The 23,231-nt window shown below is 41.8% G+C and overlaps 1 protein-coding gene across 14 annotated transcripts in view; it reads right to left on the bottom strand.

The window, feature by feature from the left end:
* The window catches only part of EPHA5 (EPH receptor A5), a 366,701-nt gene that overhangs the window by 342,513 nt on the left and 957 nt on the right, over window positions 1–23,231 (bottom strand). The window contains exon 1 of one of the 14 annotated variants that reach the window (XM_070047227.2): window positions 21,243–21,386. The exons of the other annotated variants lie outside the window; for them this stretch is intronic. The gene's annotated coding sequence lies outside the window, so the exon portion shown is untranslated. Of the gene's footprint in view, window positions 1–21,242; window positions 21,387–23,231 lie in introns of those variants that run through there. 14 annotated transcript variants of the gene reach the window in all.

The following is a 23,231-nucleotide window of genomic DNA, read 5'->3' as shown; positions in this document are numbered from 1 at the left end:
GAAGTCTGAACAGAATACACATTAGTTTTTCCTTAGGGCCTCACAGTTTAGTAGCAAATTTCTCAAAGTCAGAAATTTTGTAAAGATTCCAAAAAGCAAAAGAGTAAGGAAAAAAAGTAATGATAGTCCCTCTTCTGTTAATTGTTTATTTTGTGATTCATTGTGTTTTAAGAACCTTAATTGGCATGGAAAGCCAAGACATTCTGGCAAAAAAAAAAAAAAAAACTAAATGAAAGATCTCTGCAAGTGAGATCCCAGTGGAAAGAACGGGTCATCAAAGAAGGAGGTACCTTTCTCTGAAGGGAGGAGAGAACTTCCACTTTGACTACGACCTTGTCTAAATAAGATCAGAGTTGGTGAACTCAAAAGGCTTCCATAGCCTTGGCAACTCATGACAAGAGCCTAGGGTGATTACTGATGCCATAAACAAGAGTGTCAATTGTTAAGTCAACAACAGGAGTCACTGTGCACTTACTCCTCATGTAGGATCTCTATCCTTAATGTGTTGTACAATGTGAATTAATGCTATAACTAGTACTCAAATAGTACTTTACACTTTGTGTTTCTATGTGGGTGCAAACTGTTGAAATCTTTACTTAATATATACTAAATTGATCTTCTGTATATAAAGATAATTGAAAATGAATCCTGATGTGAATGGAATGGGAGAGGGACTGGGAGATGGGAGGGTTGCAGGTGGGAGGGAAGTTATGGGGGGGGGGGGGGGAAGGCCACTGTAATCCAAAAGCTGTACCTTAGAAATTTATATTTATTAAATAAAAGTTAAAAAAAAAACCTTAATTGGGACAAATAGAGCATGTATCTGTCAAACACATTTTGTTCTTAAAAAGCACACAAAATATTATCAGAACAGAATGGAGAATGTATGCGAAACTGATACTTCATTTTGAATGAATCCTTACCCTGGTCCCTAATTACCCTAAATGCTTGATTAAAATATATGAACTTCAAAGCAATCTATATAACCATTAGCTTTCCAGCCTTCTGGTTAGGATAAATGACTAGATGTCAACATTCACTAAAACAGAAACTTAGAAAAATTCACAGTCTGTTTTGTAAGGTAATATCATATACCAAAAATGATCAAAAGTGTGTGTGTGTAAGTATGAATCACAATTTTTGATGGTAATTTGACTCATTATTTTTATGTCAGTCTTGCAGTTCAGTTAAATTATGATGCAAATCCTACATGTTTTTTATTACTTAAAATAGAAAAATATTAACAAATCATCAAACAATGTTTTTAGTATTGGAAACTGGTCAAATATAAAGTAATACAGTACTAACAAAGTACAATAAATATTGTTCCAAGTAATTTTAGGTGTCTGAACACAAGAAATTTCATATCCAATTCTCATTATCTAACTAAAAAACTACTAGTATTCATGAAAGAAAATATTTTTAAATCAATTTCTTGAAATATAAATGATATATATTATATATATACAAACACTATATATATTGTGTATATACACGTGTGTGTATATATATTTATATAGGGAGAGAGAGAGAGAGAGAGAGACATAAAAGTTTGATATAGTGGTAATCATTTTTGACTACTTAGCCGAGTGCTAACTTGGTCAAAATATAACTCCAGTTGGTGGTTATTCATCCTTTTCCAAAGATCACAATGGCAAAGACAAAAATAAAGTAATAAAGTAGAACAAAAGTACTGTTATTTTTCTGGCACAAAGACACTCTTTTATGCGCATAAACTGCTCACATCCTCTCTCTTGCGTTAGCATCAGAATCGCACTGGTATCTGGAATGCCAGACAATGCATCCGACTGGGCTTGGCCCATAGTGATAATCATGCTCCTATTACTGCAGCTCCCATGGAATCTGGTTGCCCTGTTGTGCACGCCTGGCAGAAATCTCCTTGTCATTTTCTGGGAAATTCTCCTCGTCCCAGCTAAAAGCATAATCCAGCTAACAGGGTTCCTGGCTCCCGGCTTCCCTTCCTTTGCCTGTACTGAGCTGTGATACTGGCAGATGTGGCAGCCTTCGTGAAATAGGAGGCAGTGAGCATGAGTGACGCCAGGAAAATCAAAAGGTCTGACCTAACATCATGAAGCCACTGAACCTGAGCCACCAGACACCTGCCCTGAGAGTTCTTTTAGGAAAAAGAAAACTCCATTTTTAAGCCACTATTAAATAGCTTTTCCATTATTTGCAACATACTATTCTACCATATAAACTAAATAAGATATAAACAAGTGTGGAAAATGCCCAACTCACTGGCTTAAGATTTTTCAAGTTTCATAGAACATAACACCTAGAATGAGAGTTCATTCATTCACCAAATACGTACTGAGCATCTACTGAAGTGCCAAGAACCACAGGAAGCATCCTGCTGATTCTGACTGCTCAACCTTCCAACTGCCTGGCTTTGAGAGCAGAAACTTGTTCCAATATATTTTACCTGTGAAATAACATAGATACACCCTAAGAGACCCTCTTAGAGAATAATTATCTGAGTTAACGTTTTGCATTCAGGGATACACACACACATACGCAGTATATACAAGTGAGTTTAATATTATTTGGAAAGACAAAAGGGAAATATTAATCAGACCCTAAACCTTGAGGATCAGTTTTGAAATCAGTGGCTATATCATTCATTATATTTAAATGATACTTGAATATTTTTGCATCTTGATACTTGCTTTTATGAATAACTTTTTAAAAAAAATTATTTATTTACTTCAGAGGCAGAGTTACAAAAAGAGAGAGAGAGAGATTTCTAGCCATTGGTTCACTCCCCAAATGGCAGCAACAGCTGCTGCTGAGCCGATCCAAAGCCAGGAACCACGAGCTTCTTCTGGGTGTCCCACATGGTTGCAGGGATTTGTACCATCTTCTACTGCTTTCCCAGGCCATCAGCAGGGAGTTGGATCAGAAGTGGGGCAGACAGGATTCAAACCGGCACCCATTTGGGATGCCAGCACTGCTTAACCTACCACACCATAGCACCAGCCCCATGACCAACAATTGTTATTTCCTACTGTGCACTGTTATCAGATATTCATCTTTATCACCTTTAGCTTTAGGATAGTCTCATTTTTGACATTAGTAATAGAAAATATTTATATAGTATTTACTGAGTCTTAATCATATATAAGTGAGATACAAATATACCATATGCATATAAAAGAGTACTTGAAAAGGCTCTTGGAAAAATGGAATTAAAAGATAAGTTAAGAGTGGACATTTGGCCTACAGGTAGGATATCAGTTGAGATACCCATGCCCCATATTGGACTGCATGAGTTTAAGTTCAGAGTCCCATTCAGATTCCAGATTCCTGCTTCCTGCTTAATGTGCCCAGGGAAGCAGCAGGTGATGGCTCAAGTAGGAGAGTCCCTGCCTTCCGTGTAGAAGACCTGGATTGAGTTCTAGGCTCCCAGCTTCAGCCTGGGTCTTCCCCAACTCTTAGACTCATGTGGGGAGTGAACCAGTATTGGAGTTCTATGACTGTCTCTCAAAGAAACAAAAAATTGTTTAAAAAAGAATAAGAAAACGGGTAAAATGTAGATGAATAAGTATATGGTTGTTTCAGAATATGTATTCTCCATAAACTTTTTGAAGATCCATGTTAATTACAGACAAGTGTTAATTATATTTTATTACCTATTTTATATATAGTAATTTTTGCACTGAAATACACTTTTGTAAAATATATTTATTTATTTATTTATTTGGATGCCAGAGTTGCACAAGGAGAAGGAGAAACGTGGAGACAGATCTTCCATCTACTGGTTCACTCCCTAAATCTCCACAATGAAGCCAGGAGCCTCTCCCAAGCCTTCCATGTGGATGACAGGGGCCCAAGTACTTGGGCCATACTCCACTGTTTTCCCAGGCCATTAGCAGGGAGCTGGATCAGAAGTGGAACAGCTGGGACTTGAACCAGCCCCCATATGGAATACTGGCATCACAGGCAGCAGCTTTATCTGCTATGCCACAAAATCAGCCTCTGAAATATACTTTTAATTCCATTTTCCACATACTCTTGAAAGTTGCCTCATATACACTCATAGCATTTTTTTAAGTGTGCTATTTCTGTTATCCATATTTGAATCACCAGCAGTATTTTTTTTTAATGTAGATACACTGGCTCCTTCTAAAACCAACAAAACTGGGGTATTAGGTAGAGCTAGGAGACTGCTTTTTAGAAAATTCCCCACCTATTCACCATCCAAGTCATTCTTATTCTCAATTAGAGTTGACAGCATTAGAACTGGGCGATGCCATGATTCAATAAGGTGAATCTACCTATCACACAGTTGGACTGTTGTGGCAATGTCAAATTGCAAGAAGTCTCTAAAAGCTAACTCCCTGTCTTTATGTTGGGATCACTGCACACTGGCACCCATTCCAGTCCACACATCCTGCTTTGGGTACCTCTGTTCTCAGCAAGCGTTCTCTAACAAGGACAAAGATAAGAATTACTTATAGATGGTTCTCAAACTACAGATTCCAAAAGTATACATTTCCATAGAAATTGCTGTAGTAAGCTTCTATTTGTTGAGCTTCGGCTGGGGCAGACAGCATATTTAATCACATTCTGAGTTGGTTCTGATGAGCACCTGCAGGTTAGGAACCATTCATTGGCTCAGAGTAAACTTTACCTTCTAATTCACTTCTCAAGTACATGTTCCGAAAGCTACAAGTCAGGATGGTTTCACACTGATCTTGTGCACAACACAGCTCTCCTATATTTTAACACAGTGCTTTTCAGATGGATCTCACCGTGGCCCCAGAGGCTCTAAGGAGACATGACTCAGTAAAGAAAGCTGATGAAGGGAGGAGGAAACAATGCAGACCAGAGAATCAGAACTGCTTTATGTACTGGGCATCCACGGTGATTTCCTCTGAATGAGTTTACACTGTCTGCTACCCAACACCAACAAAAAAGCTTGAAAACCACTGCTAACACTGTCCTTGGCTTTCCACAATGACTTACACAAGCACCTATCTGATGAAAATCAGTTCAAGAATAGTGTCTGCAAATACTAGCTGATAGAATCAAAAAGGGAGAGAATGATCCAACATGGGAAGTGAGATACACAGCAGACCCATAGAATGGCAAATGACCTAAACAGCACTCTGGCCTCATAATCAGCCCTTAAGGCATGCGGATCCGGCTGAAATGCCCATGAGAGTATTTCAGGCATGGAAAGCCAAGACACTCTGGGGGAAAAAAAAAAAAAACCTAAATGAAAGATCTCTGTGAGTGAGATGCCAGTGGAAAGAATGGGTCATCAAAGAAGGAGGTACCTTTCTCTGAAGGGAGGAGAGAACTTCCACTTTGACCATGGCCTTGTCTAAATATGATCAGAGTCAGTGAACCCAGGGGGCTTCCATAGCCTTGGCAGCTCATGACAAGAGCCTAGGGTGATTACTGATGCCATAAACAAGAGTGTCAATTTGTTAAGTCAACAACAGGAGTCACTGTGCACTTACTCCTCATGTAGGATCTTTGTCCTTGGTGTGCTGTACATTGAGATTTAATGCTATAACGAGTACTCAAACAGTATATTTCACTTTGTGTTTCTATGGGGGTGCAAACTGTTGAAATCTTTACTTAATGTATACTAAACTGATCTTCTGTAAAAAAAAAAAAAAAATTATCAATTCCCAACTTGACTCTCACTGGGATTAAACATGACAATAGGTCTAATCTGATTTCATCATCATTTAAAAAATCATCTATTATTTTTCACTTTATGTTTCTGTGTGGGAGCAAACTGTTGAAATCTTTACTTAATGTATACTAAACTGATCTTCTGTATATTAAGAGAATCGAAAATGAATCTTGATGTGAATGGAAGGGGAGAGGGAGTGGGAAAGGGGAGGGTTGCGGGTGGGAGGGACGTTATTGGGGGGGAAGCCATTGTAATCCATAAATCGTACTTTGGAAATTTATATTCATTAAATAAAAGTTTAAAAAAAAAGAATATTGTTCATGGCTTCATTCAATATCCCAAACAAAAACACCACTATGATCAGCTTCTCTCTGACCCCAGCGTCAGAAAAAAATGTTCGTTTCCTAATGAACTGACAGGTATTCTACCAGGAAATGAGAGCTGTGTAATGGAAAGCTGACACTTTAGATTTCTGTTCAATTGCTTTCCCATTGGTGGGAGTGAGATTTTCTTGATATGAGTTTTCCATATTTCCTAACACACATACTATTCTTACACTCATTTTCTTATAAAGCATATGATTTTTATAAAACAGGATTTCTTCCTTGAAAGCATACATAAAATACAAATCATAAAACTACTAAGTACACTTAAATAAATGTACATTCCAGCAAACTGGATGTAATTAGCATCCCAGCTTCATAAACACCTGACTCCTAGCCTATCAACTTATGGGCTGTGTGACTTGGTACAAATTATTGAACTTCTCCAAAACTCAATTTCCCTCCTTAAATGGAATAATAATCTCAATCTCAGAATGTTGTTGTAAGAAGCAAAGATCCTATGTTAACAGTCTTTATGAAAGCTGTTACATTCCTCCCAAGTGGACAGCCAGTTCAAAGAATTTTTATAATTTATTAGAATCCCACATAAATCCTCTGATATTTCTGATGTATTTGTAATTATTTCATAATAAATGAAAAATGTTATTTTTTCTAATGGGATAATTAATTACACATACTAACCAAACACCAACAAAAGTATAGTTACACGTTTTAAAATGTCTCCCATATATATAAATCTATGCTTTATGTCTACTCTATTGACATGTTGATGGCATCCTTTTTCCTGCTGTTTTCCCTGCAATATTAAGAATTCCTACCACACTGTAAATCTAAAGGGCTTCATAAAGTAAGTGACAGTCAAAATAATCCAGGAAATCTAGAACAAATGAAAGAGTAAATCCATCTACTCCCAAGAAATTTAAACCGTTAAAAAACAGATGTTTTACATTAATTGTTTTTCTGGAGGTAAAATTAAGTCATGCTTAAAGCAGAAAATTTTACTTAATGTCGTCTAATAGTGGCTTGAGTAAGTTATACAAATTCTGTGAATTTATCATAAGTGGGGGTGGGTGAATTAAATTACAAAGAGATGGTGACCACAGGCTATCTATGAATTGTTTTCTGGTGCTTGCTAATCTTAGTAGAATTCTCTTTTCACTGATACTTCTGGTAAATCTAAAATAAAGTATTTTACTGACACATGTCTTGGTATTAACCTGCTTTGGTCAGTGAATCACCCAGTCTTTTGGCTGACCATGTGTCTGTTTACCAGGCTTTATGACATAGACCTGGGACTTTAAGACCCATCTTTAAGATGGGCCCCGCCAGACAAAATGGGCATAAAAGTCAAAGTGGAGCCCAGCAGCCACTGCTGACAAGAGGTTACACCCATGCTCTGTTATGCTCCGGATTCCTGGAAAACCACTTTGCAGCCCTTGCCCAGGCACGTTCCCTTTTCAACTGCTGAGATAAACAATCTCCGAAAAGTTCCATTTGGCCACCCAACCTGACTACTGAACTATAATATGCAGTTAGGAAGGTGTTCAGCCTAGGAGTTAAGATGTGACTCCCCTACCTGAGTACCTGGGTTTGATTCTTGGCTTAGGTTCCTCACTCCAGCTTCCTGCCAATGCAGACCTGAGAGCCAGCAGAGGATAACCTAGGTGATTGAGTTCCTGCCCCTCAAGTGAAAGACCTGGATGGGGTTCCTGGCTCCCAGCTTTGGCCCTGGCCAAGCCCCAGCTACCACAAGCATGTGGGGAAGGAGCCGGCAGATCAAGGGTTGGTCTGTCTTTTTCTCTCCCCTCTCCCACTCCTTTGCTTCCTTTTCCCTCTCCCTCCCAAATAAATAAATAAATTTAAAAACAATCTAAATCAGTCAACCAGGACTGAGTACTTCCTCCATCTCCGCTCTCCATCCCCTCCAGTCTTCCAGCCCTCTTCTGCATAGTGGACTAGAGTAAGAACTTGGGCAAGCACTTTCTCTCTCTGAGACAGCCCTTCCCTTGGTTCCTTTGGGAGCAAACTTACATTTTGTACCAAAGGCTGTGCTCCCCAGTTTGCAAACTGTTTCCTGAAATAAAGATTCCTTTCTATCTTCAATTATTTTCGAGTGAAATTCCACTGACAATAAACAACAGATACTAATTTCTAATCGGTATGGGTTCAGGAAAAGAGCTATATTGGCTACACTAGCAGTAGAGTAATAGGTGAGACCATGTAAGATTTAACATATCAAAACACCAATGCCATTCTTTACAGAATTATAAAAACAATCCTGAAATTTACATGGAGTCACAAAACACCCAGAATCACCAAAGTGATCTTGAGCAAAATAAATCAAGCTGGATGCATCACAATACTTGATTTCAAAGAGCACTACAAAGCTATAGTAATTCAAACAGCAATGGACTGACATGAAAACCAGCATACAGATCCATGGAACAGAACAGAGAGCCTAGAAATTAATCCATGAATATACGGCCAACTGAATTTTGACAAAGGTGCCCAGAATATACACTGGAGATCAAATAATCTCTTCAAAAATTGGTGCTGGCAAAACTGGACATATATATCTAGAGAATGAAATTAAATCACTATTTCTCACCATATACAAAAAAACAAATCAAATAAGATCAAAGATCTAAGTTTAAGATTTGAGACTAAAACGGTGCTAGAAGAAAATGTAGGGGAAACACTTAGGACACTGGTGTAGGTGATGACTTCTCGGAGAAGATCCCAAAACACAAGCAACAAAAGCAAAACTAGGCAATTGGAACCATACCATATCCCATAATCAGAATCTTCTGCACAGGAAAGGAAAACAACAGAGTGAACAGACATCTGACAGAATGGGAGAAAGTATCTGCAAGCTACTTATCCAACAAAGGAATAATATCCAAAATGCATCAGCAACTTAGGAAAGTGAACAAAAACAATACAATCCAGCTAAAAAAAATGGATAAAATACCTGAAGATAGTTCTCAGAAGAAGCAGAAATCACCAACAAATATATGAAGAAATGCTCCAGTATCACCAGCCATCAAGGAAATGCAAAACAAAACCACAATAACATATCACATCATCCCTGTGAGAATGCCAATTATAGGGAAAACAGAGAGCAACAAATGCTGATGAGGATGTGGAGAAAGGGGGACTCTCAGACCCTGTTGGTGGGAATGTAAATTAGTACAGCCACTGTGGAAAACAGTATGGGGATTTCTTCAAAAAACTAGAAATGGAACTGCCATATCACCCAGGAATTCCGCTAGCCGGCATATGTCCAAAATACATGTACTCATGTGTCAAAGACTCATCTGCTCTGCCATGTTTTTGGCTATTGTTCACAACAGCCAAAATACAAAATCAACCAAGATGTACATCATTAGGTGAATGGATAAAAGAGTAGGATATATATATATATATATACAATGGAATATTATTCAATTATTAAAAACAATAAAACCCTGTCGCTTGCAGCAAAATGAATGAACTGGAGAATATCATGTTGAGTGAAATAAGCCAGACACAAAAAGACAAATTCTGCATATTCTCTCTATGTGTGGGAGCTACCATAGGGGAAAAAATTTAAAAAAAAAAAAACTCAATGTGAATATAAAGTGTTGATTATTAGAGGCTGGGAGAGGGAGGCGTGATAAAACATTTAAATTCTTTTTTATTAGAAAAATAGGGGAAGCTGGATGTGATTCTTTAATTGTGACAAAAACCCTAACAGAAGACATTAACAGGGGACAAGGGGGAGGGATATCTGGCAACTCTATTACTACATCACAATTTTTGTTTTGTAAATTTAATACTATTCAGAAATAAAGTATTTTTTAAAAAACACATGCAGTAAACTTAAAATCAGAGATGTCACTTCATGCCATTCATTAAACATCAATGTACAGAGTATCCCATCCATCTGTGATGTTCCAGGTGGAGGGCCAGGTACTGGAGCTGTCTCTCAATGCACTTGGTAAATGTAAAAATACAACAAACATCAAAACCTTCTACCGTCAATTTCCTTGGGTTTAACTCATTTTGACTGGCAAATCATACTCTCTCCTCTGGTCGTGAATTTCCAGTTCAGAAGAAATCTTTTCTCTGGTTAACCTTTACTTTCTGCAGGGGTTTCCACTCTGATCAAACATCAGAAACATCCAAAGAAGTGAAAACCTAATTCCACCCACGTGTGATAGGCTACATCTGGAATTAAAATGAGCACACAATCTTGTGCAAATCGGTCTGCACAGAGCTAGGCATAAAAATCACATGGTCCAACTGGAGGCAGGAAGTGAGGGTTTCCGGTTGAGCTCTGGACATCCAACAGCCCTGAAAACAGTGCTCTGCCACAGGGGCCTGGCCGGCAGGGACCAGGCGCAGGTGGGAGAGGGGAGCCGGCAGCCTACCACTGAGGACGTCACACTCAGGCTCAGGGAGCTGAGGATGCTGGAGGGCCAGGGAAGCACCTTACACATGGAGTACCTAAGGGCTGTTTGAGCAACTGAACTGAAGCCAAGTGCTCTTCCTCTGATGTTTCCATTTACAATAAATATTAGACAGGACTCGCCCACTAATATAGAAAAGTAGGCCTTGTTAAATGTCAGAATGCAAACTCACACTATTTTCTTAGCACATGTAATCCCCAACACTGACACACTACATACTATATACCAGGACTTCACAAAGTACTTTATTGATGTGAACTCATTTAATCTTTGCCACGCTAAACCATATTGCATTAACATTCTGTTTTATAGATGAGAACATAGAATCAGAGAGGTTCCTGACTTGCCCAAGGTCACACAGCTCCAAGTGGCTGAGCAAGGCTCTCCAGTGTTACAATGACTGCAGGGAAAGGACACTGACTTTTACGCTAGTGCTGTGTTTTTGATAGATCAAACATTCTTGTTTCAATTACTTCATTTATAACGACGATTTTCTCCATTCTATCCAACAGAATTTTTTATGAGTCATGTGGAATAATGTACTGCCTTAATATAAGCTTATAAAAGTGATTATAAAATATTTAATGTAACTCCATGTGCAAAGGAGTAAAAAAGCACTGAAGGTACTGAATTGGACAGGGGACAAAAGTGAATGTGGGGGCAACTGGAGAGTGGGGAGCACCCGGACTGGACTGAGTTACTGGAATTAAGACTTATTCTATGCATCTGCTCTCCCACAATATGGCGCTGGGAGAGGAGGCAACAGCTTCTACCCAGCTGCCTCTCACCAACTTGACAAGCTGCAGGACCTGCTCCTGATTGGAGGAGAGCAGCGTACTCGGCGTGTGGGCAGCCGAGTTAGGATTGGCAGAGGAGGACTATAAAGGAGGAGAGAGACGGCATGCACCAGGAACATCTAAGGGGAACATCTGAAGGAACACCTGTGCAGCCCCCGAGAGAGCCGGCCGGCGGTGTGCCGTTCCCCCACGGAAGTGGGGAATGTGGCAGGGGGAACCGCCCTTCCACGGAGGTGGAAGGGACGGTAGCCAACCCGGGAAGAACAAGCAGCAAACCCGGGGAGGGCTGAGCAGACAGAAGAACAGCGCAGGGTCCTGTGTCGTTCCTCCACGAAGACGGGGAGCGACAAACCAGCACATTGAAGATTTCTCTCTGTTTCTCTATGTGTGTCTTTGTTTAAACCTAAATACAGAGTTGACAATTCAATGTTAAAAATAAATAGATCTCTTTCTTAAAGTGAATAAATTTTTTGTGGAATCTTTCAGTCCATCCTCTTATGAGAGAGTAGTGCTGCCTAAAAAATAAATTTTCAGGCTGTCACAGCTTAGGGTGAAACTATGTTGTCAAAACTCTATTCCTAATAGAGAAAGGGCTAGCAATCAGCAAAGGAGACAGCACTTTGGGGAGGAGAGGTTCTTAATGGATTTTGGGGTGTACAAAGCTAGGTCTGGAATCTAATCTGGGCTGGGGATTGAGAACTGAATTGTTTCTACACTAAAGTAAGAGGGAAAAAAAATTACAAAGATAAAGCACACATGCTCTGAAATGAAAAGAGGAAATGTGTGGGAAGAGATGTCGCCCTGTGTTCCTGAGCTCCAGACAACTGGAAGATATCAGCAGGGGGAAATCAGCGCAGAGGGGGAGAGGACCAGCAGTCCCTCAGCTGTTGATGAGAGGGACAAACTGGAGTTATGAGTGACCCTGAGTGGGGCGATGCAGGACACCATATGATTTTTTTTTTTTTGCATGCACTTTTACTGGACTTCCCTCTGTCTATGGAATAAGCCAGTGTTTGGATGGTGAGGGTCAGAGTGACTGAGCGTGTCTGGGAGACAATAATTACCCCCATCTGGAAGGCTGACAGGAGCAACACGGCCATCACCCTGCCTGGGTTTAAAGCGGGCTCTTCCACTCTCAGATGTGTAACCCTGAGAAGTTATGTCATCATGGCCTACCTCACTGTCCTCGTGTGTACATTGAGAGATGGTGAGGATAGCAATAATACCATTGCCTAGGCTCATTTTGATGAAAATAAGAAACCGCTTAGAAAAATGTCTGCCACCTAGAAAAGTCAATAATCAATGTCAGCTCCAATCATTACATATAGGTGAGTGGACACATGAGCACACACTCATATATACTGTACAAGCAGATCTAAATACAATGCATTCCAAAGTTACTTAAACTCCAGTATGCTTGCCTCCATAAAAACATAATTCCTCATAAAATATTAAAACTTTAGAAAAGATGGCTGGTGCTCACTAGGCTAATCCTCCACCTTGCGGTGCCGGCACACCGGGTTCTAATCCCAGTCCGGGCACCGGATTCTGTCCCGGATGCCCCTCTTCCAGGCCAGCTCTCTGCTGTGGCCCAGGAGTGCTTGGGCCCTGCAGCCCATGGGAGACCAGGAGAAGCACCTGGCTCCTGGCTTCCGATCAGCACGGTGCGCCGGCCGGCTGCAGCGCACCAGCCACGGCGGCCACTGGAGGGTGAACCAAAGGCAAAAGGAAGACCTTTCTCTCTGTCTCTCTCTCTCACTGTCCACTCTGCCCGTCAAAAAAAAAAAAAAAAAAAAAAAAAAACACTTTAGAAAAGATAAAGATTCATAGCTCCAAATAATATTTAAACACAGCATATAATTGAACAGATCAAAAAAAAACTGTGCAAGCGTATTTCAAAATGGTCATGAAAATATGGAATTAAGGCAAGTTTACTTAGTTTATATGAGGGTCTTCAAAAATTCATGAAAATGTATATTATCAAAAAAAAGTGTGGATTTCAAAATGATTGGCTCCAAATAAAAGTTACCTTTCAACTCCATGATTACACAAATTTTTCAAGCTGAACACAGAGGTGTCAATTTGTACCGTCAGATATCTCAGGAAATGTCTAAGGATTTGCTTCTCCACATTTTCCACACAGCAAGATCTTCCAGGTCACTGTAATGACTTTCTCTGTCTCTGTCTCTTTCTCTCTCCCTCTCATTCATATACATATATATATACATACATATATATACATATATATATACACACATATATATACAGTCATCATACCTATTTTTTAAAATATTTGTTAAAATAGGCCGGCGCCACGGCTCACTAGGCTAATCCTCCGCCTGCAGCACCGGTTCCCCGGGTTCTAGTCCCGGTTGGGGCACCTGATTCTGTCATGGTTGCTTCTCTTCCAGTCCAGCTCTCTGCTGTGGCCCGGGAAGGCAGTGGAGGATGGCCCAAGTGTTTGGGCCCCTGCACCCGCATAGGAGACCAGGAGGAAGCGCCTGGCTCCTGTCTTTGGATCAGCACGGCGCGCCAGCAGTAACAACCATTTTGGGGATGAACCAACGGAAGGAAGACCTTTCTCTCTGTCTAACTCTGCCTGTTAAATATATATATATATATGTATATATATTAAAATAAAACTAACACCATCCCATTCTACAACTATATACACAAAATACTTGAATATACTGCCTAATGTGTTACTGCTTGATGTGTTTTGTGGCTAATACATAAATATCTGCCCTCTATCCACTTACCTGGGAGGAGCTGAGGCAAAAAGCAATATTTACAGTCCATGCTCCTTGTAACAATGGTTTTCCCCTTATTTACTAATCAAATACCAATATTCAGTACTAAATAATGAGGCATTCTGGCAGAAAATTAGGACAATTCATGTGGTTGATTTTGAGCTTGGAAAGCCCAGTGGAAAATCTGCATAAGAAATTCCTTTTGTTAGACTGCTTTCCCAGCCAGACTCCCCTTACTCATCCAATCCAAGGAAGATGAAGATCAGTGACTGTGCAGTCATATTTCAAATACTCTATATATAATAGTGGGAAAAAGACAGGGACTGCCTTTTTTGCAGCTGTAGGAATTTTACTAGACAACATAAACATAAACACATCATTTCACTTTCACAGCAACCCTATGGGTATGCCATAGCATCTCCATCTTAACTACTGGAGGGGCAGAGTTGAATTCGTGATCTTCAAACCTCCCTATTCTGTATTACCCCACGAGAAGCATAATTATGGTGAAGCAAAAAATGAAGCTACAGGGCCCTCCAAAGAGTTCACAAAATCTGTACTGCTGTTAAATCTGCAAAATTAACAGATTCCTTTGCTTAAGGATGTTCCCTCAAACAATGTAAGGATTTGCCCAACCCTTATACAGCCAGCAGTGTTAACCCACGTGGGCTGCACCTATTGTTAATCAGTTGCAGGTCCAGGTTTCCCCCACCCCTCCACAGCTTACATTGGTGCTCTGCCAATTAGAATACAGATAAATGCACTGACGTTTAAAAAAAAAAAAAAAAAGGTCAAAGTTTTCAAAGTTAATAAATGAGGGAAATTGGCAAAAACAAGAGCACGTGTATTTGTTTCTTTTGGAATTCCAAAGCCAGTTTTTGTTTGTTTTTCTTGCTGATTTTTCTGTAATTCCATAGAACCTAATTCTCTCCCTATGTCCCAGGCTGAAATCAAACACAGGACTCTAAATCTGCAAGATGAATGTTGTCCCTTAGTTCTGTTGCTACCCCCTCCCTTCCCTCAGGAGAAATCAAATATGATGACTTGAAAGCAGATATAGTTTCTATTCTTCTGACACAGTTCTCCAGTGCTCAGTCGCACTTCCTGTCTCAGAAGGCTGGCTGCACCGCTTTAAGAGGCTGAGCACTGTAGCACTCCACTGCCTACACTCAATGCTTGGAGGAGCAGGGTCCACTGTCATCTTGCACCAGGCAGGGCAGCCTCTATCACCTTCCTGCTAGTGACAAGCCCAGCGCTTAGGGGGAAGCAGGAGCTTGGCTCACGGAGCAAGCTCCTGCTGTGGACTGCTGGGCTGAGCTGGTGCCAGCTGGACGTACCTGCTGAGTTAGTCTTTCCCTAGAAAAGACATTAACAAGCATCCTGGAATGGAAAGGACAGCCAGGGCAAGTAAGTGAGCTGTCTTGTAAGAAGGGCAAAAGTGGCAGAGATGGGCTAACCTGTACTTCACATTTCTGAAATAAGCCACCATCTGTTCTTTAAGGACTGGATCATTAACGCTGTCTTAACACCTCATCTTAAAGCCTACTTCCTGGATGGTGTTGGAATGTAACAGGCTCAGCTCAGGATCTTACCCACCTAACTCCCCTTGACTTTGTGGAGATGAGAAGGAGCAAGGAGAGAGAGGAGAGAGATGTGACAGATGAACATAAGTGTGACATTATTTTAAGGGAAAAAAGACACTATCCATCTCTGAGTACAAGAACAGACTGTATTTTCTCTAAATCTTCCAATACTTAGCCTGAAACATGTTTCCAACTAGGAACATTTTCTCACAAAGCATATGCAAAATATTTCAGCCCTCAGGTCTTGGCTCTTGGAAAACACACACACACACACACACACACACACACAGAATCATTACTTAACAGTGTTGTGGGCCCAGTTTATGGAGAGCTGTAGACAAAGTAACGGCTGCAGAAGACAGAGCCTGGGCAGCCTTCCTACAGGTGAAACAGAGGAACCAGCCCAAACACCTTGATCCCAGTTATTTCACCCGCGGGCTGCTGAACACCACAAGTGTGTGGCATATCTCAAAAAAATATAAGGTTGTGGGTGGGAGGGACATTATTGGGGGGAAGCCATTGTAATCCATAAGCTGTACATTGGAAATTTATATTCATTAAATAAAAGTTAACAAAAATTATAAGGTTTCTCAGTGAAAGAGAAGGGTAAGACACCTGGTTATACAAACCTAGATGAACCAGAGAGCTATTTTGCTTCTTAGCCAGAATGTTTTATCTTCAGAACCATTATGAAACAAATGTGAGATTGAAATGTGTGTGTGGTATTTTTTTAAAAAAAAAAGCTAAAAACAAAACTTTTATTAATATTGATTTTATAAAACTACTATGCATCAATAAAAATATTAAAAAGACAAAATGTCTGTGATGATGCCAATCTGACCCCACTCCCACCCTTTCTTCCACCCTCACCACAATCTTTCCACACACCCCAGAACACATCCGCAGGCAGACATCGCACTCCCAGCAGAAGTACGGCAGGCTTCTTAGAAGCACAACAACTGAAGGCAGGAACAGCAAGTCACCGGGAAGCGCAAGGGAAAGAAGGCACAACCCAGACTCTACCTGTGCTCACTCAACAAAGTTCTGGGTGCTCTGCATGGTTTAAGTAATCACTTATCAGGAATCGGAGGGGAGCTCCAAAAGTTCATGGAAAATAGAAAGAAAAGGCATGTTTGTTTTGGTACCAAAATTTGGAAATCCTTGTGTAGTTTCTTTATAACGCATTTTCTATGAAGATTCAGGATAAAATAATACACAAGCTGATGGCTGCATACATAGGCTGTGCGTCCTGTACTAAAAGAAGCACTACAGAAAATTAGGAACAGAACCTGCCAGGTTTGCCTTAAGTGGAATACAACTAACTGGTTCTCCAAAGGCAAAACATACGGCTTTCTGAAGATTTTCTGGGAATATTTCAATAGTAGAAAGAATTCTTAGTTTCTTTAAACTGCTAAAGATTTAAAAAAATTGAAGAAGTTATACTAACATTAAATGGCAGTTAATAAATGTCATCATACCAAACCTTAGAGCTTTTAAAAACTCCAAGTGGGGCACACAGTAAATTATAGTTTTATTTTATGACTTTGTAACACCTGGGATTCTCATTAGGAACACTAGATGAAAAATGTGAGTTTTTAGAAACAAAAAAAGAGCAAGACTATAAATTATTACACATTACAAAAAACACAATTCAAATCTGTATCACACAGAACTTTTAATTTTTCTTTGAATCAACAGATTATATCAAGAATTTTTATAATAGTGAAATAAAAGAGAACTTAAAAATCTCCATTTCTCATGAATTTCATTGAATTTATGTTTTACACAAATCAAATAGTCCATATAGTAACTATAAAAAGAATTTTAAGTTAGAGCCATGTTTTTATATCATAAGAATAATTAGTACGAATAGATCTTCTGTATGTGAAATCTATAACATCAAAATAAATTTCGCAACTTTCAATAGTCAGGAAGGTCTGTACCACTATTTGTAACTTCATTTGGAATAATTATGGCATTAGTGATGCTTTGAGAAAATTTTTCATTACAGTAATAACCATGTATATGTGAAAATGGGTTAGTAAAAATGAACTGCTCTTCCAAATTTATAATTTTTACACTGCAATTCATCTGGCATTATTCAAACACTTTAAAACCATTTCATTAACTCTTAAAAAACAAATGTCTGAAAAGCTGAAAAGTAAAAAGGCAAAATATCATCTAAATGCTTTGAAAGCTAAAAACCAAAATACTTAAAAATGGGTCATTTCTATTTTGAAAGAATTTTTTCAATGAAACCAGTAATTCATACAAGCTGCTCACAGAGAATAACCATCAAATCTTCCAGTTTTCCAACTGCTGTATAGCGCTTTAAAACTGTCAACGCATGGGACAATCTACCATTACTTATCTGCTTCCTGTATGTAATGCATCTCACTGCACAATCACATTTTGTTGGTTAAGATGTACATTACTATCAAACTCTCTCTTTAAAAGATTAACCATTCCAATCTGTGGCTCCAAAGTTTTTAGAACTTTGTTTTACACCTACCTTTATATCCACACCCATAGAAACATGTCGTGTGATTAGACCAGGAGAGATCATATGAATTTTTTAATGTCGATTAATTACTCTGTTAGGTGTGTCTATGTATACAACAGCCCAGAATATCTCTTTGAGGAAATTTCCACTTATCCTATTGATTATATATATTTTGATAAAATATCTAGATTTGTATTTACCCAGTGCAGCATATCAAAGGAGCTATTCTGCTCCTACTGAGATATACTCACCAGAGATATAACAGCAAGAATCACCCTGCGTCTCTAAGATAACAATTTACATTTTAGCTCTCATATTGCTTTTATAATCACGATTTACTCTCAGAACAAAAAGGCAAATAAATACTGCAATAAATTTTCAATGGTTAGCACGCACAGCTTGATGTTTCATGAAAACCACTATAAAGCTAATTTAATATTGTTGAAATGCCGTAACTCTCTCCAAATAATTAGATACCTCCGCTAACTTAAAATAATTCACTTGTACAATGGACTACACCTGCTCATTTAAATCAAAAAACAATGTATAAAAGAATTATCAATTCTCTTTACAGTAGTCATTTCTTCACAATACAGTGTATTTTTCTTTTCAAAAGTACTGTGAATTCAAAGCACAAAAGTAAAAACAGCTACAGTTAATATAATAGCAAACATTAGACTTTGTTTTTACAATGAAACCTAGAAAGGTTTCTTCCAAATGAAAGCAAAATTAAGTAGTCATTCAAGCAAATACAGTCAAAAACACTCCAAACAAAGGAGATTCAAGAGGTAGATTCAATCAACACAAGCGGAGTCATTTCCTCAACAGTGGCAATATAAATACAGTATTTAATTAAGCAGTTTGGGAAGACCTGTGTCTCCAGAAAGTTCTGTGTGTCACGGTGTAAAGAAACAAAATTTTTATGTAAAGAAACAAAAGCCACGTGCTCTAAATGGTCACCTTCTATAGAGCACAGGAATATATAAATAATGGTAAATAATGCATTTCTAAGTATAAAATGTGAATCTTCCTCCCTCCCTGGGCAACTCTATCCCTTGTGGTTTGGAATAAAGACTTAACAGGATTTTTAGGTGAAAACATTGCAAGAACATTCTCAATCAAGGAGAAATCGCCAGTGTGTAAATACAGGATTTGCCCACCACCTGTGTTACATGAGGAACTAAAACCACCTTACCTGAAACCCTGACACCCAGAAAAGATCTCTATCTCAAACAACAGCTTAATACATCAAGCGCCAGCACCCCACCCCGTCCCACCTCCGCCCCGTCCCAGTCATGGTTTATTAAGCAAAAAGCCAAAACTGCATGGTCTCGTCTGGTGCCAACAATCTAAGATTCAAAAGGGGGTAATGGCTCTCTTTTCTTGTTAGTAATGTCCCAGTGAGGGAATGATTTTACTGTCCCTTTTCTGTGGAGTCCATGGACTTAACTGAAAGGAAATGAATTACAACAGAATGACAAGGCCACAAAATGAAGCCATTTAGTTTTACAAATCTATTATGTCCGCCAATCTATTTTATGGGCCCAGTTCTATTATAAAACAGGGGAGACCCTAACCCAAACTTCTTTTTCTTTTCTACCTTTCCAGTGAAGATGTGTACCATTTTATGATTGCTGTGTTTCTTTTCTCAGAACCTTTCTGTACCACCTTCTGAACGCTGCAGCATGTTGGGGGACAGAACCTGGACTTTTCCAATGCAAACTGCTGACCACCCTCAGAAGCTGTCTGCTGGGACGTTACTGACTGCAGCTTCAGTGACTCAAGCTGGATTCACTGCGGGTGAATCATTTTCAATGCAGAGCTGTTCAGCAGTAATTGGCCAAGAGTCCCTGCTGCGAAAAGCACTTGTCAAATAATGCTTGTTTACAAATATATCTCCAGACAGCAAAAAGTGGCAGTTACAAAAAGTGGCAGTTACGGAATAAGTTCAGGGCCACCTCCAAAATTCATAGCCCTGGACATGCCCCCTAATTAGAGCTATTAAAATTTTCACTTGTTGATACACTTCCTAATAATATGTGTCCTTTGTGATCAATCTGGGCCAAGTCTCTTGCTAAAAATCTTTCTGAATTACTCACACTAATGTGTAGTCTATGTATCATAGATTAAAGGTTTCTTTTGCATGGAAGTGTTTATGCCCAACTTAACACAACTAAGAATGTACTTATACATTTATTAAAATTCTGGATAAAAAGTTTTATTCTTGTTGCTATTCAACACTTTCTAATATTTTAAATAAATTTCAACATCATTTCAAGATTCTAGATATGTTTATCTTCTGTTCAATTCTGTTTATGATAATCAAAGATAAATTTAGAAATGAGTTATATTACATATGTAAGTTTACATTTATTTCTATCTTCATAAAAAAAACTTTTCCCACAAAATGAGCCCACATATTATTCCTACATATAAATGCATATACTCACAACGGTTTGGAAAACCACTACCTACCTAGAGACTACAGAAAGAACAATATATGAGCTCAAGCTATTCATGAATTCAGTGTACACTTAACTCTGTCCCTGACCTTTCAAAGTTCCTGCAGGAACAAACAAAAACTGAAAAACTCATCCTGAGACAAATTAAAAAAAAAAAAAGTCTCCTTATATTTTAATATATTTTGCTACTCGGTGTAAAGTGACACTAGTATTGAGAAACAGAACGAATGCAGATTCCACAGAACAGAAATAAAAAAAAAAAGTGACACTGACGTAAGGATGTTAAACTGCTGGGCAGAGATGAGAACCACAAGTATTAATAAAGACTTTATTTCCAACTAAGTACATAGTGACGTGTCACCGAATGCGCCGGGGACATCACGCATGCCTTGGTGTCCGGCCCCTCCGTTCTGGTTCCACCACCCTGAACCCCCAGCTTCCTGTCGCCCCAGCTCGGCTGCCTGTTCCACCCGCTGAGGGAGAGGCAGGCATCAGCCTACAGGTGCCAAAAACCTTGCAACACCTTAGCAGTCCGGGGCTGCTGCTCACCCGCAGCTGGCTTCCATCTCCTCGGCCCCTTCCCCTCCCCTCACCGCCCAGGCTAGGTTCTGCCCAACCCGCCCAGAGAGAACGCACTTCAGCCCGGAGAGACTCCCCCTCACTCCTACCTACCTGCCCACCCACCTGGAGAAAGCCTGCAGGCCAGGTGAGTGAGCCGCCTGCACCCACGCCTGGGCGCCCCTTGCAACAAAAAGACCCCTGGCCCTGTAGCAATCCTGGGGATTTCTCCGCGACGTCACAAACGCTCTGTGGCTTCAGAAAACACTTGCACAACTTTTCCGGGAAGGGAAAACACCTTGAACCCGGGAGATGACATCAATAGGCAGGGCATTTGAACGAGAGACGCATTTTAAAGAAAACCTGTGTGTGTGTGTGTGTGTGTGTGTGTGTGTGTGTGAGCGCGCGCGCGCTGGGGAAGGGGGAGATTCTCCAGCGAGAATGTGACCGCCTTGGGGACGGGAGTGGGGAGCCTGACCCTCCCGCTGGGTGCTCCGAGTCCCTGCGCCATGCCGTCCCCTTGCCAGTCCCGAGGGCACCCACCACTGGGCCACCGCTGCTCCACCTTTCCGGGCCCACGGCCCCTGCCCCAAAGGAGTGCCAGGAATGTCTTCAGAAAGGTTCCGCACCTCCCGCTTCGCATGCACCGACCCAGGCCCAAACCCCAGCCTTCTAGCCCCGGGGATAGGGTGTTCAGAGTTGTCGGGGGTGGGGGGGCGCAGCTGACCGCTCCCAGCAGCGCCAACCGCGGTCTGAGACGGGGTGCCGCCCCGCACCCTCCCGCCACGAGGAAGGAGCCCCGGAGCTCAGCGAGACCCGCACGCAGGCGGGGTGTGAGCCTGAGGCGCACGGCTGCGGGGACAGGGGCCGAGGACCGAGCACTGCTCTGGTTTGCCTGGGGCGCGCGGCTGCAGCCGGATGGGGACCAAGGACCGAGCACCGCTCTGGAAGCCTGGGGAGCACGGCTGCGGGCGGACGGGGGCCGAGGACCGAGCACCGCTCTGGGAGCCTGGGGCGCACGGCTGCGGGGACAGGGGCCGAGGACCGAGCACTGCTCTGGTTTGCCTGGGGCGCGCGGCTGCAGCCGGATGGGGACCAAGGACCGAGCACCGCTCTGGAAGCCTGGGGAGCACGGCTGCGGGGACAGGGGCCGAGGACGGAGCACTGCTATGGTTTGCCTGGGGCGCACGGCTGCGGGCGGACGGGGGCCGAGGACCGAGGACCGCTCTGGTTTGCCTGGGGCGCGCGGCTGCTGGCTTACGGGGGCCGAGGACCGAGCACCGCTCTGGGGGCCTGGGGCGCACGGCTGCGGGCGGACGGGGACCGAGCACCGAGCACCGAGCACCGCTCTGGGAGCCTGGGGCGCGACACAGGTGTTGGCGCTCGCGCCGGGTCCTACTCTCCCCCAGCGCGGAGAGGACAACCTTGGGGGTCCCGAACACAGGCTTGGGCTAGGAGAGAGAGAGCTGCGCGGGGCGGACGGAGCGGGTCTCTTCCCGTCCCGGAGACAAGCCCGGGTGGATTCCAGCTGCAACTTCCCAGCAGCGACACCCCAGGCCCTGCGCTGGTCCTCCCGCGGCGCCCCACTTTCGCGCCGTGAGAGTGCCAAGGAGCCCCTCGAAGAGAAGACCACCGGCAGTGCGGGGCTACTTCTCCTTTCGCCACCCTCCACCCTCGAGGAATCACAGCACTTGCCACGCACCCTGGAAGAGCAGCTGGCGATGCCCTACATAACGGCTCGCGGAGCATCCAGCCAACCTCGCCCACCACGTTTCCCATCCCGAGCCTCTCATAACGGTTTCTAAACGCCCCACAGCTCCCGGGGTCCCTGTCTCTGAGCTCCCAACAGTTCCCATTCCTTGCAGCCAGAAACGCCACTTCCCCCGGCGCCCTCCGGGAGACCCAGCCGCACCCAACCTCCCGGTGAGGGTCCCAGACCCCACTCTCTCTCCGCCTGGCTACCGACTTCCCAGGCCCCCGGCCGACCCCTGTCCGCGGGCAGGTCGCTCGCCCAGCACCCCGTGGCAAATGTCAAACAATGCAGCCAGGGACCGCGAAGAGGCAGCGCCAAGGCCGGCGAGCGCGCACGGCGGGCGGTAAGGTGCAGCCTTCCCG

The sequence above is a fragment of the Oryctolagus cuniculus genome, chromosome 8 (assembly GCF_051225735.1).
Source record: "Oryctolagus cuniculus isolate XC-2025 breed Fujian yellow rabbit chromosome 8, ASM5122573v1, whole genome shotgun sequence".
NCBI lineage: Eukaryota > Metazoa > Chordata > Mammalia > Lagomorpha > Leporidae > Oryctolagus > Oryctolagus cuniculus.
This window is presented reverse-complemented; position numbering and strand designations above follow the sequence as displayed.